We start from the raw sequence: 20,765 nt of genomic DNA on the forward strand, positions 1-20,765 counted from the left end.
TTCTTCATTAATAAAAGCTATTGAGGTTCTTCTATGTGCTCTTGTTTCAATTATGTATTGTGATGATTGCATGTTTGGTTTACACTAATCCATGAACTAGTTATGATTGCATGCCTCTTGTAGTTTCCTTCTTTGTTATTGTGCAGGATCTCATTGTAGCTGGGCGAGCAGAAGAACAAAGAGCTAGGAGCAAGCGGCCAAAGAGAAGAGTTTGGATTCGACATTAAGCGCAAGGCAACGGTTAGTGCTTTCTCCATTCTCTTTTGCTTTCATAAAGAAGTAAACCTTCAGTAGTTTGTTTTACAGTTGTTGCTAAGGAACTGTCACCCTTAGAGTGGGATAGGGTCATCTGAGTCGGATACTTTTCCCTACAACATGCTGCAAACTATATTTTGGGCATGGAAATTAAAAGAGATCAGACAAAGAGGAAGCTCTGGTTAAACCAGAGGAAGTATGTCAAGACAATATTGCAGAGGTTTAATATGCAGGATGGTAAACCAGTGAAGGTTCTTATTCCTGTAGGTGTAAAGTTATCTGTTGAACAGTGTCCCAAGACACAAGAAGAGGAAGAGGACATGTCCCGAGTTCCATATACAAGTGCAATCGATAGCCTGATGTATGTAATGGTCAGTACTAGACCAGACATTGCACATCCAGTGGGAGTATTGAGCAAGTTTATGTCAAAACCAGGGAAGGAGTATTGGATAGCAGTGAAGCGGGTTTTCAGGTATTTGTGTGGCACTAGTGATTATGGTTTGTGCTACCAAGGAAAACCAGGATTGGATAGAGTGTTGGATATTTGTGGCTTTGTTGATGCAGGCTGGGCTGGAGATCTGGATCAAAGAAGATCTACAAGTGGGTATGTGTTTAACCTATTTGGAGGTGTAGTTAGTTGGATGAGTAAGAAACAATCTATAGTAGCACTATCAACTACAAAGGCAGAATACATGGTAGCCACTCATGGAAGCAAGGAAGCAGTTTGGTTGCAAAGATTGTTTTCAAATATGGGGTTAGTACAGGGAGCTATAAGGATAGACTGTGATAGCCAAAGTACAAATTTCTTGGCAAAGAACCCTGCATATCATTCAAAGACAAAGCACATTGATGTTCAGTATCACTTTGTGAGGGATATGATAGAAGACAAAAAGGTGTTGCTGGTAAAGGTGGACACTTTGAAGAATACTGTAGATGCATTGACAAAATCTGCGAACTCTGAGAAGTTCTCTTGGTGTAGAGAAACAATGGGTGTTGCAGGGATGGATAAATGACTAAGCTCCCTTGTGGCCCCTTTTGGAAAGAAAAAACAAGTGGGATAATGTTGGGTTGTGGTATATTCTTTCAATGACTAGCCCACATAATTAACCGGGGGGATAGAGGGGGGGCGGAGCCCCCCCTTCATTGCGCCGATTGTGTAGCAGGGGGAGTAATAGGGGGTTTGAGCGCTGTAGGTAACCCCACTCTATGGGGTCTGGGGATGATAAGAAGGCTAGAATCGTTGGTCGCGGAAAAGTAAAGTTGAAGTTGCAAGGTAGAAGGGTTAGAACACTTCTAGGTGTTCTGCATATTCCTGCATTGGCCAGAAATATGATTTCTATAAGCAAGTTAGATGACGCAGGTGTAAAAGAAATGTTCAAGAAGGATACCTGCAAGATGGCTTGAGGATCACTAGTATTGATGCAGGGAGTTCGGATTGGAACTATGTACAAGCTGCAAGGTAGCACAGTTGTTGATGGGTGCATCAATTCTGTGGTTCCGGAAAGTGGAGCAGAAAATCTAGTGGTCTGTAGAGAGAAGACCATGTTGTGGCATCAAAGGCTTGGACATATTGGAGGGAAGGGCCTTCAAAAACTTCATGGTAAAGGTATGGTAGAAGGTATGAGTAATAGCTCTCTGGATTTTGATTTCTGTGAAAATTATGTATATGGGAAGCAAAATCGGGTGAGTTTCCCCTCTGGTGGTAAGAGGGCGAAACATATATTATAGTTTGTGCATAGTGATGTGTTTGGACCTATGAAGGTTCCATCACTATGTAAGTTTGTATACTATGTATCATTTATAGATGAATTCTCAAGGAATACATGGATATATTTCCTTAAGAAGAAATCTGAAGTATTTGATAGGTTTAAAGATATCAAGGCTCTAGTGGAAAACTAGACAGAGAAGAAGATAAAGGTGCTGAGGACAGATAATTGTGGAGAGTTTTGCAGTAAGATATTTGAAGAATTCTGTAAGAAGTGTGGTATAGCACAGTAGAAGACTACTCCATATACACCTCAGCAAAATGGAGTTGCAAAAAGAATGAACAAGACCTTGATGGAAAGGGCAAGAAACATGCTCATTGGTGCTAGGTTAGGACAAGAATTATAGGCAGAGGCGGTGCAGATAGCATGTTACCTGGTCAACAGATCACATGCATCGGCGTTGGAGGATAAAACTCCACAAGAGGTATGGACTGGTAAGAAACACTCTCTTTCACATTTGAAGGTATTTGGATGTGATGCATATGTACATGTTCCAAAGAAGAAATGAACCAAGTTGGATAGTAAATCTGAAAATTGCATCTTTATTGGGTATAAGGATGTTTTAAAGGGTTATAAGCTTTGGAACCCAGTAACAAGGAAGGTTGTGTACAGCCAAGATGTGGTGTTCAGAGAGGTGAAAGATGTTATTAAACATGAAGTCCAACCAAAGGAACCTAAGAAGATAGAGTTTGAGCTAAAGGAGGAAGAATCAGACTCTGCAACAGAGGAGGAATCAGAAGATGAAGTGCCGCAAACTCTGGGTGTGAGAAGATCAGTTCGAGAAAGAAGACAACCAGAAAGGTATAGTCCATCTGCTTTTTGTTCAAATTTTTCTTTATCTATTACTGATGTTGATCCCAGAACTATGAAGGAAGCAGTAGATTTAGAGGATGGAAAACTCTAGAAAGAGGCCATGGTTGATGAAATGACATCTTTGCACAAAAATTAGGCTTGGGATCTGGTGGAGTTTCCGGATGGAAGGAAACCCATTAGTAGCAAATGGGTGTTCAAGAGGAAGAAAAATACAGAAGGAAAGGTGGAGAAATACAAAGCTCGGTTGGTAGGAAAATGTTATTCCCAGGTGCCGGGAATTGATTTTGGTGATACTTTTCACCTATTGCCAAGGTAGCTTCTATTAGATTACTTTTATCTGTTGCTGGTGCTTTTGATTTTGAGGCAGAATAGATGGATTTGAAGACAACACTTCTTCACGGGGATCTAGAAGAGGAGATCTACATGAAGCAACCTAAAGGCTTTACGATGAACGATAAGAAAGAACTGGTATGTAAGTTAAATAAGTCTCTGTATGGGTTGAACCAGTCACCAAGGATGTGGTATCAGAAATTTGATACATTTATACGGGGACTTGGCTTCACTAGAAGCAAAATAGATCACTGTGTGTATTTTAAATTAATTGGTGACTGTGTGATTTATCTGGTCTTGTATGTTGATGATATGTTGTTGGTTGGAAATGACAAAGAAAGTTTCCAGGATTTGAAGACCCATTTGTCCTCCAAATTCAACATGAAAGATCTTGGTGCTGCAAACTATATTTTGGGCATGGAAATTAAAAGAGATCAGACAAAGAGGAAGCTCTAGTTAAACCAGAGGAAGTATGTCGAGACAATATTGCAGAGGTTTAATATGCAAGATAATGAACCGGTGAAGGTTCCTATTCTTGTAGATGTAAAGTTATCTGCTGGATAGTGTCCCAAGACACAAGAAGAGGAAGAGGACATGTCCCGTGTCCCATATACAAGTGTAGTCGGTAGCCTGATGTATGCAATGGTTTGTACTAGACCAGACATTGCACATGTAGTGGGAGTATTGAGCAGGTTTATGTCAAAACCATGGAAGGAGCATTGGATAGCAGTGAAGTTGGTTTTCAGGTATTTGCGGGTTATGATTTGTGCTACGAAGGAAGACTAGGATTGGATAGAGTGTTGGATATTCGTGGCTTTATTGATGCAGACTGGGTTGGAGATTCGGATCAGAGAAGATCTACAAGTGGATATGTTTTTAACCTATTTGGAGGTGCAGTCAGTTGGATGACTAAGAAACAATATATAGTGGCACTATCAATTATAGAGGCAGAATACATGGCAGCCACTCATGGAAACAAGGAAGTAGTTTGGTTGCAGAGATTGTGTTCAAATATGGGGTTAGTACAGGGAGCTATAAGGATAGACTCTAACAACCAAAGTGCAATTTTATTGGCAAAGAACCCTGTATATCATTCAAAGACAAAGGACATTGATGTTCAGTATCACTTTGTGAGGGATATGATAGAAGACAAAAATGTGTCGTTGGTAAAGGTAGACACTTTGAAGAATACTGCAGATGCATTGACAAAATATGTGAACTCTGAGAAGTTCTCTTGGTGTAGAGAAACAATGGGTGTTGCAGGTCTAGATAAATGACTAAGCTCTCTTGTGGCCTTTTGTGGAAAGAAAACAACAAGTGGGAGAATGTTGGGTTGTGGTATATTATTTCCATGACTAGCCCACGTAGTTAACCGGGAGGATGGGGGGGGCAGGGGGGAGCCCCCCGTTCGTTGTGCCGATTGCGTAGCACAGGGATTCACAGGGGGTTTGAGGGGTGTAGGTAACCCCACTCTATGGGGTCCAGGGATGATAGGAAGGCTAGAATCATTGTTCATGGAAAAGTAAAGTTGAAGTTGCAAAGTGGAAGGGTTAGAACACTTCCAGGTTTTTTGCATATTCCTGCATTGGCCAGAAATCTAATTTATATAAGCAAGTTGGATGATGCAGGTGTAAAAACAGTGTTCGAGAAGGATACTTGCAAGATGGTTCAAGAAGCACTGGTATTGATGTAGGGAGTTCGGATTGGAACTCTGTACAAGCTGCAAGGTAGCATAGTTGTTGATGGGTGCAATAGTTCTGTGGTTCCTGAAAGTGGAGCAGAAAATCTAGTGGTCTTTGGAGAGAAGACCATGTTGTGGCATCAAAGGCTTGGACATATTGAAGAGAAGAACCTTTGAATACTTCATGGTAAAGGTATGGTATAAGGTATCAGTAATAACTCTTTGGATTTTGATTTCAGTGAAAATTGTGTATATGGGAAGCAGAATTGGGTGAGTTTCACCTCTGGTGGTAAGAGGGAGAAAAGCATATATTATAGTTTGTGCATAGTGATGTGTTTGGACCTATGAAGGTTCCATCACTGGGTAAGTTTGTGTACTATGTATCATTTATATATGAATTCTCAAGGAATACATGGATATATTTCCTTAAGAAGAAATCTAAAGTCTTTGACAGGTTTAAGGAATTCAAGGCTCTAGTGGAAAACTAGACAGAGAAGAAGATAAAGGCGCTGAGGACAGATAATGGTGGAGAGTTTTGTAGTAAAGAATTTGAAGAATTCTGTAAGAAGTGTGGTATAGCACAGTAGAAGACTACTCCATATACACCTCAACAAAATAGAGTTGCAGAAAGAATGAACAAGATGTTGATGGAAAGGGCAAGAAGCATGCTCAGTAGTGCCGGGTTAGGACAAGAATTCTAGGCAGAGGCGGTGGAGACAACATGTTACTTGGTAACTAGATCACCTTCATCAGCGTTGGAGGAAAAAACTCCACAAGAGGTATCGATTGGTAAGAAACCCTCTCTTTCACATCTGAGGGTATTTGGATGTGATGCATATGTACATGTTCCAAAGGAGAAATGAACCAAGCTGGATAGTAAATCTGAAAATTGCATCTTTATTGTGTATAAGGATGGTTTAAAGGGTTATACAGTAACAAGGAAGGTTGTGTACAGCCGAGATGTGGTGTTCAAAGAGGTGAAAGATGTTATTAAACATGAAGTCCAACCAAAGGAACCTGAGAAGATAGGGTTTGGGCTAAACGAGGAAGAATCAGACTGTACAGTAGAGGAGGAATCAGAAGATGAAGAGCCACAAACTTTGGGTGTAAGAAGATCAGTTCGAGAAAGAAGACAACCATAAAGGTATAGTCCATATGCTTTTTGTTCAAATTTTTCTTTATCTGTTACTGATGATGATCGCAGAACTGTGAAGGAAGTAGTAGATTCAGAGGATGGAAAACTCTAGAAAGAGGCCATGGTTGATGAAATGGCATCTTTGCACAAAAATGAGGCTTGGGATCTCGTGGAATTGTTGGCTAGAAGGAAACCCATTGGTAGCAAATGGGTGTTCAAGAAGAAGACAAATGCAGAAGGAAAGGTGGAGAAATATAAAGCTCAGTTGGTAGCAAAAGGTTATTACCAGGTGCCAGGAATTGATTTTGGTGATATTTTCCTCTTGTTGCCAAGGTGGCTTCTATTAGATTACTTTTATCTGTTGCTGCTGCTTTTTATTTTGAGGTAGAACAGATGGATGTGAAGACAACATTTCTTCACGGGGATTTGGAAGAGGATATCTACATGAAGCAAACTAAAGGCTTTGCGGTGAAGGGTAATAAAGCACTGGTATGCAAGTTAAAGAAGTCTCTGTATGGATTAAAACAGTCACAAAGGATGTGGTATCAGAAATTTGATACATTTATACAGGGACTTGGCTTCACCAGAAGCAAAGAAAATCATTGCGTGTATTTTAAATTAATTGGTGACCATGTTATTTATCTAGTATTGTATGTGGATGATATGTTGCTAGTTGGAATGACAAAGAAATTATCCAGGATTTGAAGACCCATTTGTCCTCCAAATTCAACATGAAAGATCTTGGTGCTGCAAACTATATTCTGGTATGGAAATTAAAAGAGATTGGACAAAGAGGAAGCTCTAGTTAAACCAGAGGAAGTATGTCGAGACAATATTGCAGAGGTTTAATATGCAGGATAGTAAATCGGTGAAGGTTCCTATTCCTGTAGGTGTAAACTTATCTGCTGAAAAGTGTCCCAAGACACAAGAAGAGGAAGAGGACATGTCCCATGTTGCATATACAAGTGCAGTCAGTAGCCTGATGTATGCAATGGTCTATACTAGACCAGACATTGCACATGCAGTGGGAGTATTGAGCAGGTTTATGTCAAAATGAGGGAAGGAGCATTGGACAGAAATGAAGCGAGTTTCCAGGTATTTGCGTGGCACTAGTGACTATGGTTTGTGCTACCAAGGAAGATCAGCACTGGACAGAGTGTTGGATATTCATAGCTTTGTTGATGTAGACTAGGCTAGAGATCTGGTTCAGAGAAGATCTACAAGTGGGTACGTTTTTAACCTATTTGGAGGTGCAATCAGTTAGATGAGTAAGAAACAATTTGTAGTGGCACTATCAACTACAGAGGAAGAATACATGGCAGCCACTCATGCAAGCAAGGAAGCAGTTTGGTTGCACAAATTGTGTTCAAATATGGGGTTAGTACAGCTAGCTATAAGGATAGACTGTGACAACCAAAGTGAAATTTTCTTGGGAAAGAACCCTCCATATCATTCAAAGACAAAGCACATTGATGTTCAGTATCACTTTGTGAGGGATATGATAGAAGACAAAAAGGTGTTGCTGGTAAAGGTGAACACTTTGAAGAATACCACAAATGCATTGACAAAATCTATGAACTCTGAGAAGTTCTCTTGGTGTAGAGAAACAATGGGTGTTGCAGGGCTAGATAAATGACTAATCTCGCTTGTGGCCCCCTGTGGAAAGAAAACAACAAGTGGGAGAATGTTGGGTTGTGGTATATTCTTTCCACAGCTAGCCCATGTAGTTATCTAGGGGGATAGAGGGGATGGTGGAGCCCCCCTTTCATTGCGCCGATTGCATAGTAGGGGGAGTCACAAGGGGTTTGACGGGTGCAGGTAACCCCACTCTATGGGGTCCGGGGATGATAGGAAGGCTAGAATCGTTGGTCGCGGAAAAGTAAAGTTGAAGTTGTAAGGTGGAAGGGTTAGAACACTTCCAGGTGTTCTGCATATTCCTGCATTGGCCAGAAATCTGATTTCTGTAAGCAAGTTGGATGATGCAAGTGTAAAAACAATGTTCAAGAAGGATACCTGCAAGATGGTTCGGGGGGAACTGGTATTGATGCGGGGAGTTGAGATTGGAACTCTGTACATGCTTCAAGGTAGCGCAGTTGTTGATGAGTGCAACATTTCTGTGGTTCCTGAAAGTGGAGTAGAAAATCTAGTGGTCTCTAGAGAGAAGACCATGCTGTGGCATCAAAGACTTAGACATATTAAAGAGAAGGGCCTTCGAATACTTCATGGTAAAGGTATGAGCAATAGCTCTCTGGATTTTGATTTCTGTGAAAATTGTGTATATGGGAAGCAGAATCGGGTGAGTTTCCCCTCTAGAGGTAAGAGGGCGAAACATATATTAGAGTTTGTGCATAGTGATGTGTTTGGACCTGTGAAGGTTCCATCAATGGGTAAGTTTGTGTATTATGTATCATTTATAGATGACTTATCAAGGAATAAATGGATATATTTCCTTAAGAAGGAATCTGAAGTATTTGACAGGTTTAAAGAATTCAAGGCTCTGGTGGAAACCAGACAGAGAAGAAGATAAATGTGCTGAGGACAGATAATGGTGGAGAGTTTTGCAGTAAGGAATTTGAAGAATTCTATAAGAAGTGTGGTATAGCACAGCAGAAGACTACTCCATATACACCTTAGCAAAATGGAGTTGCAAAAAGAATAAACAAGACATTGATGGAAAGGGCAAGAAGCATGCTTAGTGGTGCTGGGTTAGGATAGGAGTTCTGGGCAGAGGCAGTGGAGAGAGCATGTTACCTGGTCGACAGATCACCTTCATCAATGTTGGAGGATAAAACTCCACAAGAGGTATGGGCTGGTAAGAAACCCTCTCTTTCACATCTGAGGGTATTTGGATGTGATGCATATGTACATGTTCCAAAGCAGAAACGAACCAGGTTGGATAGTAAATCTGAAAATTGCATCTTTATTGGGTATAAGGATGGTTTAAAGGGTTATACAGTAATAAGGAAAGTTGTGTACAGCCGAGATGTGGTGTTCAGAGAGGTGAAAGATGTTATTAAACATGAAGTCCAACCAAAGAAACCTGAGTAGATAGAGTTTGAGCTAAAAGAGAAAGAATCATACTCTACAACAGAGGGGGAATCAGAAGATGAAGAGCCACAAACTCTGGGTGTGAGAAGATCAGTTTGAGAAAGAAGACAACCAGAAATGTATAGTCCATCTGCTTTTTGTTCAAATTTTTCTTTATCTATTACTGATGATGATCTCAGAACTGTGAAGGAAGCAGTAGATTCAGAGGATGGAAAACTCTGGAAAGAGACCGTGGTTGATGAAATGGCATCTTTGCACAAAGTTGAGGCTTGGGATCTGGTGGAGTTTCCGAATGGAAGGAAACCCATTGGCAGAAAATGGGTGTTCAAGAGGAAGACAAATGTACAAGGAAAGGTGGAGAAATACAAAGCTCGATTGGTAGCAAAAGGTTATTCCCAAGTGCTGGGAATTGTTTTTGGTGATATTTTTCTTCTGTTGCCAAGGTAGCTTCTATTAGATTACTTTTATCTGTTGCCACTGCTTTTGATTTTGAGGTGGAACAGATGGATGCGAAGACAACATTTCTTCACGGGGATCTGGAAGAGGAGATCTACATGAAGCAAACTAAAGGATTTGTGATGAAGGGTAAGAAAGAAATGGTATGCAAGTTAAAGAAGTCTCTGTATGGGTTAAAATAGTCACCAAGGTTGTGGTATCAGAAATTTGATACATTTATATGGGGACTTGGCTTCACCAGAAGAAAAGAAGATAATTGTGTGTATTTTAAATTAATTGGTGATCGTGTTATTTATCTGGTCTTGTATGTGGATGATATTTTGCTAGTTGGAAATGACAAAGAAATTATTCAGGATTTGAAGACCCATTTGTCCTCCAAATTCAACATGAAAGATATTGGTGCTGCAAACTATATTTTGGGCATGGAAATTAAAAGAGATCAGACAAAGAGGAAGCTCTGGTTAAACCAGAGGAAGTATGTCGAGACAATATTGCAGAGGTTTAATATGCAGGATATTAAACCGATTAAGGTTCATATTCCTGTAGGTGTAAAGTTATCTACTAAACAATGTCCCAAGACACAAGAAGAGGAAGAGGACATGTCGCGTGTTCCATATACAAGTGCATTCGGTAGCTTGATGCATGCAATGGTCTGTACTAGACCAGAAATTGCACATGCAGTTGGAGTATTGAGTAGGTTTATGTCAAACCCAGGGAAGGAGCATTCGACAGCAAAGAAGCGGGTTTTCAGGTATTTGTGTGGCACTAGTGATTATGGTTTGTGCTACCAAGGAAGACCAGGATTGGACAGAGTGTTGGATATTCATGGCTTTGTTGATGCAGATTGGGCTGGAGATCTGGATCAGAGAAGATCTACAAGTGGGTATGTGTTTAACCTATTTGGAGGTGCAGTCAGTTGGATGAGTAAGAAATAATCTGTAGTGGCACTATCAACTACAGAAGCAGAATACATGGTAGTCACTCATGGAAGCAGGGAAGCAGTTTGGTTGCAGAGACTGTGTTCAAATATGGGGTTATTATAGGGAGATATAAGGATAGACTGTGACAGCCAAAGTACAATTTCTTGGCAAAGAACCCTGCATATCATTCAAAGACAAAGCACATTGATGTTCAGTATCAGTTTGTGAGAGATATGATAGAAGAAAAAAAAGTGTTGCTGGTAAAGGTGGACGCTTTGAAGAATACTGCAGATGCATTGACAAAATCTATGAACTCTGAGAAGTTCTCTTGGTGTAGAGAAACAATGGGTGTTGCAGGGCTGGATAAATGACTAATCTCGCTTGTGGCCCCCTGTGGAAAGAAAAAAAAAAGTGGGAGAATGTTGGGTTGTGGTATATTCTTTCCACAGCTAGCCCACGTAGTTATCCTGGGCGATAAAGGGGGCGGGCGGAGCCCCCCCTTCATTGGGTCGATTGCATAGCAGGGGGAGTCACAAGGGGTTTGAGGGGTGAAGGTAACCCAACTCTATGTGGTCCGGGGATGATATGAAGGCTAGAATCGTTGGTCGTGGAAAAGTAAAGTTGAAGTTGCAAGGTGGAAGGTTTAGAACACTTCCAGGTGTTCTACATATTCCTGCATTGGCCAGAAATCTGATTTCTGTAAGCAAGTTGGATGATGCAGGTGTAAAAACAGTGTTCGAGAAGGATACCTGCAAGATGGTTCATGGAGCACTGGTATTGATGCGGGGAGTTCGAATTGGAACTCTGTACAAGCTGCAAGGTAGCACAATTGTTGATGGGTGCAACAGTTCTGTGAATCCTGAAAGTGGAGTAGAATATCTAGTGGTCTCTAGAGAGAAGACCATGTTGTGGCATCAAAGGCTTAGACATATTGGAGAGAAGGGCCTTCGAATACTTCATGGTAAAGGTATGGTAGAAGGTATGAGTAATAGCTCTCTGGATTTTGATTTCTGTGAAAATTGTGTATATGGGGAGAAGAATCAGGTGAGTCTCCCCTCTAGTGGTAAGAGGGTGAAACATATATTAGAGTTTGTGCATAGTGATGTGTTTGGACTTGTGAAGGTTCCATCACTGGGTAAGTTTGTGTACTATGTATCATTTATAGATGACTTCTCAAGGAATGTATGGATATATTTCCTTAAGAAGAAATCTGAAGTCTTTGACAGGCTTAAAGAATTCAAGGCTCTGGTGGAAAACCAGACAGAGAAGAAGATAAAGGTGCTGAGGACAGATAATGGTGGAGAGTTTTGCAGTAAGGAATTTGAATAATTCTGTAAGAAGTGTGGTATAGCATAGCAGAAGACTACTCCATATACACCTCAACAAAATGGAGTTGCAGAAAGAATGAACAAGACGTTGATGGAAATGTCAAGAAGCATGCTAAGTGGTGCCGAGTTAGGAGAGGAACTTTGGGCAGAGGCAGTGGAGACAACATGTTACTTGGTCAACATATCACCTTCTTCAGCGTTGGAGGATAAAACTCCACAAGAGTTATGGATTGGTAAGAAACCCTCTCTTTCACATCTGAGGGTATTTGGATGTGATGCATATGTACATGTTCCAAAGGAGAAATGAACCAAGTTGGATAGTAAATCTGAAAATTGCATCTTTATTTTGTATAAGGATTTTTTAAAGAGTTATAAGCTTTGGAACCCAGTAACAAGGAAGGTTGTGTACAGCCAAGATGTGGTGTTCAGAGAGGTGAAAAATGTTATTAAACATGAATTCCAACCAAAGGAGCCTGAGAAGATAGAGTTTGAGATAAAGGAGGAAGAATCAAACTCTACAGGAGATGAGGAATCAGAAGATGAAGAGCCACAAACTCTGGGTGTGAGAAGATCAGTTCGAGAAAGAAGACAGCCGGAAAGGTATAGTCCATCTGCTTTTTGTTCAAATTTTTCTTTATCTATTATTGATGATGATCCCAGAACTATGAAGGAAGCAGTAGATTTATAGGATAGAAAACTCTAGAAAAAGGCCATGGTTGATGAAATGGCATCTTTGCACAAAAATGAGGCTTGGGATCTGGTGGAGTTGTCGGCTGGAATGAAACCCATTGGCAGCAAATGGGTGTTCAAGAAGAAGACAAATGCAGAAGGAAAGATGGAGAAATACAAAGCTTGGTTGATAGCAAAAGGTTATTCCTAGGTGCTAGGAATTGATTTTGGTGATATTTTTTCTCCTGTTGCCAAGGTAGCTTCTATTAGATTACTTTTATCTATTGTTGTTGCTTTTGATTTTGAGGTAGAACAGATGGATGTGAAAACAACATTTCTTCACGGGGATCTGGAAGAGGAGATCTACATGAAGCAACCTAAAGGCTTTGCGGTTAAGGGTAAGAACGAACTGGTATGCAAGTTAAATAAGTCTCTGTATGGGTTAAAACAGTCACCAAGGATGTGGTACCAGAAATTTGATACATTTGTACGGGGACTTGGCTTCACCAGAAGCAAAGCAGATCACTGTGTGTATTTTAAATTAATTGGTGACCGTGTTATTTATCTGGTCTTGTATGTGGATGATATGTTGCTGGTTGGAAATGACAAAGAAGTTATCCAAGATTTGAAGACCCATTGGTCCTCCAAATTAGACATGAAAGACCTTGGTGCTGCAAAATATATTTTGGACATGGAAATTAAAAGAGATCGGACAAGGAGGAAGCTCTGGTTAAACCAGAGGAAGTATGTTGAGACAATATTGTAGAGGTTTAATATGCAGGATAGTAAACTAGTGAAGATTCTTATTCCTGTAGATGTAAAGTTATCTTCTGAATAGTGTCCCAAGACACAAGAAGAGGAAGAGGACATGTCCCATATTCCATATGCAAGTGTAGTCTGTAGCTTGATGTATGCAATGGTCTGTACTATACCAAACATTGCACATGCAGTGGGAGCATTGAGCAAGTTTATGTCAAAACCAGGGCAGGATTATTGGACAACAGTGAAGTGGGTTTTTAGGTATTTGCGTGGCACTAGTGATTATGGTTTGTGCTACCAAGGAAGACCAGGATTGGATAGAGTGTTGGATATTCATGGTTTTGTTGATGCATACTGGGCTGCAGATCTAGATCAGAGAAGATCTACAAGTGGGTATGTGTTTAACCTATTTGGAGGTGCAGTCAGTTGGATGAGTAAGAAACGATCTGTAGTGGCACTATCAACTATAGAAGCAGAATACATGGAAACCACTCATGCAAGCAAGGAAGCAGTTTGGTTGCAGAGATTGTGTTCAAATATGGGGTTAATACAGGGAGCTATAAGGATAGACTGTGACAGCCAAAGTGTAATTTTCTTGGCAAAGAACCCTGCATATCATTCAAATACAAAGCACATTGATGTTCAGGATCACTTTTTGAGGGATATGATAGAAGCCAAAAAGGTGTTGCTAGTAAAGGTGGACACTTTAAAGAATACTGCAGATGCATTGAAAAAATCTGTAAACTCTGAGAAGTTCTCTTGGTGTAGAGAAACAATGGGTGTTGCAGGGCTGGATAAATGAATAAGCTCTCTTGTGGCCCCCTATGGAAAGAAAATAACAAGTGGGAGAATGTTGGGTGTTGGTATATTCTTTCCATGACTAGTCCATGTAGTTAACCAAGGGGATAGGTGGGGAGGGGTGGGGGGCGGGTAGGGGGCGCAGAGCACCCCTTGCGCTGATTGTGTAGTAGGGGGAGTCACAGGGGGTTTGAGGGGTGCAGGTAACCCAACTCTATGGTTGGGCAGACCTACCTATGGTTTTGTGCATGATTTTCGCACATGGTTTTGGACGCAATGGTTTTCGGTCCATGGTTTTGGACACGATTTTTTTTGGTCCATGGTATTGGATGCTTCAACATGTATAAATATGTATTGTGTCATTGAAAGGAAAATAATGAAAAATCAAGCTGGTAGTCCCGGTTTTGGGATCCATGGGTAAATCTCTGTGTATATGTGTTTTATGTATTATGCTCTCGCATTGTTTATCTTCGGTGTTTTAGAATTTGTATGCAGGTAATTTTTGTACGGGGTTAAAACCTAAATGCAGAGCCTCTCCCTACTCCTACAACCCAAGACTTGGACTTATAGACTCAGAGCAAATATCGCATTCGAAAACCCATAACACTTGAGATCAATAATAAAAAATTCCTTGACAAAAGAAACGCGTCGACAAAAGATTGATTATGTGATTTGCCGAAGATTTTCTAACAATGTTATGGATCACAGAAGTCTAAATTCCTTAAAAAATTCCTTCTACACTTAGAGCCTCGCTCTATTTATACATTCCCATGGTCCGTGGACCATGGGTAGGCTAACCCACTCTATATTAAATTACAATATCTGAGGGCGGACAACCCCTTGACTTAACTCATTATAATTCGCGCTTTACGCACTATGTGGAGCATTTACAATACCATTACCCAAAATTATGGCCTTTAAGCCCCAAAACCGTTATGCGGGGGATCCGCTACCCAACAGTTGTTCCATATATATTTTGTCATGCAAATCCCCATGAAAGAAGGTAGATTTAACATCCATCTGATGGACTTCCCATTTGAAAGAGGAAGCAAGGGAAAGAACAAGGTGGATAGAGTTCATTTTGGCAACATGAGAGAAGGTTTCAGCATAGTTAATGCCTTCAACAAGACGAACTTTATGTTTATCAACTTTTCCATCTTGTCCAAACTTGGTTCTGTAAACCCATTTGCATCTAACAAGTTTTCATCCCTTTGGAAGCAGAACAAGATCCCATGTATCATTTGCCAATAATGAACGACATTCTTCATTCATAGTTTTGTCCCAATCTGGATGGCCTGAAACTTCTACAAAGGTGTCAGGATCATAATTTGTTGAAGCTTGAGATAGTAAAGAAGAGGCTCTATCAAACTGAGAACGTGTGCGATGTTAATCTGTAGGATCACTTGCCACATCCCGAGTAGTGCAGACCCATTTTGGAAACTAAGGAGTTCAATGAGGATCCTAAGAAGGTGGAGGAGGATTTTCATCCTCGTTGTCATCATCTAAATAATAAATATTTTTAGAAGTAGAAAGGATAGAGAGAAGTAGCACATTCGCCGAACTAGGCTCGTAGGCCGATATATTTTAAGCAAACTTTACATCTCTTCTAATGATAACATTTTTGGATTTAGGTGAAAGAAGTCTATATCCTTGCACATCTTCAAAATATCCAACAAAAAAAACATTTTTCACTCTTAGATTCTAAATCTTTATGTTTCTCATCTGGAATATGGGCCCATGCTTCACTTCCAGAAACATGAAAGTGACTTACTTCTGGTTTAATTGAGCTCCATGCTTCTTCTGGAGTGGTATTATTTAAAACCTTAGTAGGAGTGTGATTTACTATGTAATTTGCATAGTTAATTGCTTCTACCCAAAAATTAAGAATAAGTCCTTTAGATTGAAGCATACAATTAGCCATTTCCTTTAAGGTGTGATTCTTCCTTTCAGCTACACCATTTTGTTGTGGAGTATATGGAACAGTATGTTGCATTTGAATTTCATTCTCAGTGCAAAAGTTGATGAATTTGTTGTTAACATATTCTCCGCCATTATTAGATCTTAGCTTAAGAATTTGATGTCTAGATTGTTTCTCAACAGAGGCCTTAAAGGCCAAGAACATGTTAAATACCTCACTCTTGAGTTTTAGGAAGTATATCCAAGTGTGTCTGGAGAAATCATCAATGAAAGTTAAGAAATACTTGTAGCCAAAGAATGAAACAACTAGAAGTGGACCACATAAATCACTATGCACAAGCTGTAAAAGGCTCAGGTGTGCCAAGAGGCACGTTTTTCAAAATTATCTTGATGATGTTTTCCGAGTACACATCTAGAACAAAAACCATCTGTTACAGGGAAAAGTGTCTATATAGAACTGCTCTATCCCACTAAGGTGTGACAGCTGCCTTAGAAACAAATAGAGAAAAGCTACTTTTGTTTTTCCTTTATGAATTATAGATAGAGAGGAATAGAAAGACCAACCTCTGTCTTGCGCTAATCCTTCGATTTGATCCCTCTCTTCTTTGATAGTTCTCAGCTACCTGCTCCCTTGCACGCCCAGCTTCACAAAGTACCTGTAAGATCACAAAAGCATAGCACTATACAAAGACATGGATCTATAATCATAAACAATCTAGGATCAGATGTAAATTGACCATACAAATGTAACAAGCATCAATGATACAAAAGCATGGAGGAAAACTCAAATAGCTTTAATTGATAAACAAGAAAAGATCCAGGAGGAGTTACAACCAGTTGTTCTGACCCGGCATCAACCTCCCAGCAAAGAAGCCCCTCTTCACCTCAAACAAAGCATAGATCACCCAACAATCTGACATTTGTCTTAAAAAACCAACAGCAATTCCTTACAATATGCAAAATTCCAGCCTCCAACCTCTGGATCTCTGGGATGAGAGATCTATATATAGATATTTGCAGAGGTGTGAGTCAGCTCTGGGTTTTTGATTAGTGTCTTCTCTCTAATAGTTCTTGATGCCACTTGGAGATCTCATTGATCTCTTACTCATCCTTGGGCGATTTTGAGAGGCAAGTGTCCCAGGAGAAGTTTCTGGAAGATTCCATGATCATCCACCTCGCAAACTGTCTCCGCCACTTGTCTTTTCCCGTCCATCGCACCCCACAGAAGGGCTTTTTGAAATGCAACACACTTCCCGTGTGTACAAGGTGCGATGCATCACACCCTGGCCATGGAGCAAGTGCATTGATCTAGTTTTGACCAATTCTGAGTAGTTTCTCATGGAGAACTTCTGGGAGAAGCTGCAATCTGTTGACCTTGTTCCTTTAGGGGTTAGAACAACACTTTTAGGGACTTAGGAGCCCTTGGTTTATGGACATTTCATGCTTGGGGTTGTAGGGCACAAAAATGTCTATAACAGTTGCCCCCTAAAGTATGAGGCCATTAACCTTTTGGTGTCGGGTGAAATGCTTTATTATGAGGATCCAAAGTTCTTTCAATGCTGGGAGGAGACCTGTAATAAGATACAATACAATACATTATCTTCATACTATTTTCATGATCTAGCTGAGGCGGGCATTCCCATGCTCAACTTTATAAATTCATTTTCATGTACATAGGAAAGACAATCGTCTGAGTGTAGACTGATGATTCTGATAGAGCCATCATCCTTTTGAGTGATGATTATCTGTGCAGCAATGATGTACATTTAATGTCTTTATTTCCCTGAATATATATCGCAGCCCGGATGGATGAAACTAGATTCGAGGTCTTCAATCTCGTCTGATCTTCACTAGAAGTACAAGTCGATCCATGTGAGAAATGTTCTGAAGTCGAACATGGAAAGACATCGCTTGATTACCAGTCAATGATGTAAACTGTTAACAAGCATGAGAGGAATCACCGATAATGATAATGACCCTCAAGGTACTGCAGTATAATTCACGTGGTGTGAATAAAGGACTTGGCGTCGAACACCACGCAAAATCTTTCGGTCGAAGGCTATTGATGTAAACCTGTCGCCGGAAGTGAGAAACTTACCATTGAGGCATGCAAGCTTCAAAGTATTGAATGGGCAGTTCCTAGATCAACTTCTTGGATAATGAGCTGATGTCGACAAGAAGTGATCCGTCACAGGAGGGCCTTAATGAATCCCACATCAATGACATGGAACAGAGCAAATGATTTTAATAGAGGTGAAAACGATCTAGTGATATAAGGTTCAGGGTGGCGGTCATGAAAGTATGGAGTATAATGTATGGTAGTGGGTGAGACATAGGTGAATTCACTGAATGACTTCTCTTGAACATATCGGCGACACTGATGTGATGGATTGGTAGCATTAACCCCAAATGTGGATGGTATGGCGTTACCATGGTGATGTGACCGGTGAATGAAACAACCCAACCTGACTCGGACACGGAGTGGAAGTGTCATGTTCAAGAGCGACTTGCTACCAACAAAGTTTCTTTGAGTTTTCTTCCCAATTTTCCCCAGTCATTGCTGACCAGTACCTCTTTATTTTTTTCAAGCTTGAGGAGGATAACATATGCTTGTTCTATAATTTGCCCTTCAGGAAAACCCATCGCTATGTTTTAACGAGCCTAGCGATAGTGAAACTCGTTCTAGTCTATAGACAAGTTTGTCGCTATTAATCTTTTTAACGAGTTTAACGACAAAGATAACTCGGTCATTTTCAATTTTAGAGAGTCTGAAAAGGAACATAAAGGTAACTCCAAAATTCCTTTTCGTCATCTAATCCCTTAAGTCCGAAAAAGTATAAAATAATACAGAAGGGATGAATTTTCGATACTTTTAACGAGTCGAACAAAACAAGCACTCGATATTTTTGTGTAATAATCCCTCAGGTCCAAAAAGATTAAAATCTAGAGGAGGGATAGCAGTTCCTGTCCCTTTAACGAGCTGGAGAGGCCAATGACTCCACAAATCTTTTCATATTTTACGAGTCAGTTGAAAAGAGCTTAAAGGAGACTCGTCTTTTGAGGAACGAGTGATAAAACGGGTAGCAGCTGATTCCAGGTAAGGTTTGGAATTTTCCAATCACGGCAGTGTCACAAGGATGGCTAGTGAAATCACTCTTTGTAGCTTTTCCTCAAAATGGGTAAACAATCAAATGGAGGTGAATGATCGACCAATGAAAAAGTGGAGGTGACGGTGCAAACACGACGAAGGCTTTAACGGCTGAAGTACTACATTCACGATGGTTATTTACCGAGGAATATTTCATTTTTTAACAAGCTTAAATGCGGGGGGGGGGGGGGGGGGAACATTTGCTCATGTCTTATGTTTATTTTTTAACGAGCTTGAACTATGTGCTAAAACTGCTCGATGCGGGTTTATTTTTTAACGAGCTTGAACCTTGCGGTAACATTGCTCGAGGCAGGTTTATTTTTTAACGAGCTTGAACCCTGCAGTAACACTGCTCGTGATAAGTTTGCATGCCCCCAACATAATAACGCAAATCGAGGTGCATGCCCCCCAAGCTTCATTGCATTCAACTCGGTGGTTGGAATGAAGGTTTACCTTTGAGATTTGGAAAGGGGATTTGTTTCATTTTTTAATGAGGTTGACACAGTAAAAGAACTATCCTCATGACTCCTTGTTTCATTTTTTAACGAGGTCGACACAAGATAAGAACCGTCCTCGGAATCCACTGTATTTACAGTATTTGATAGAAAATAAAAAACTGAAGGATGATTAAGGTCACTGGAACTATCTTCCTTACAATTCGGAAGATGGGAGCGATGGTGGTAATCTTCCCATGGTGCCTCTCCTATCATCATTGATTGAATGATTCCTTCGTCTGTAGAATGTACATGCGACCAAGGATCTGAAGAGGTGTCATATTCCTTAGACCTATCTATCCAAACACTTGATGAGCATTGATTTGGGTTTGCCCCCAAAGCCAAGAAATTTGATTGCTACAATATTTCTAAAATGGCGATGATCCATGCTGACAAAATGTTTAGGAATCTTCCGAATCCATAGAAGATTTCATATTGAAGGTTTCCACTGTGGCCACTTCCACCAAATTGCTTGGAGGCGGCAGGGCAAAAGTACCCATTAAGGCAGGGTCTTTTAGGATGCCTACTCCAATATTTTGAAGCGAATGATTGCTTCCATGGATCATTGGAATGCTTCCTGTAACTTGTGAACTGTTGGGGAGAAATGTTTGTTGGTCGACGATTGTAATTCTTCCTTGAAAGGGAAATGCAATCTTCCTGAATTAGGTCGACACAACTGCGGCCATGGCATATATCTAGGGCCTTCCCAGTAGGATGTTGTAATCGAGGTTTTCATGGATAACCTCAACATCAATTTCTACTGTTTTTCCCCCCAGTTCAACTTGCAAGTTACTTAAAATCCCGTATGGAGTGTATGATCATCCATCAAATGCTTTCAATGTCGTTGACGATCTCGACAAAGGTGGTGAGCCTAAATTTTTCCAGCAACTCATCGACATAATACGTGTAGATGCCTCCTCATCAATAATTGTTCGATGAACAGTTTTGTTGAGGGCTTTCACTTGAATAAGGAAAGCTAGTTGAGCCGGTAATTGAGGGTCATATCCTTTATGATCAAAGGCCATAAGATTGGAATCCATTGGGTCAATCCCACCTATTGCTGATAATAAAGCTTGGTTTTGGGAGGGTCAATTTTGCAGTACCTCAAGTGTCGACATAGCGGATGGCGATTCGGCCAGGTCCTCTACTATATTATAATTATGTGCTACTTTTGCACGAGGATTAAATGTCGATTTATGTACTACTCCCTTTGGCGACTTTATCATTGGTTCAGGAATGATGGGTGGA

Source organism: Pinus tabuliformis, chromosome 2_1, assembly GCF_031772625.1.
Source record: "Pinus tabuliformis cultivar Carrire ecotype Pingquan chromosome 2_1, CPIR1, whole genome shotgun sequence".
Lineage (NCBI taxonomy): Eukaryota > Viridiplantae > Streptophyta > Pinopsida > Pinales > Pinaceae > Pinus > Pinus tabuliformis.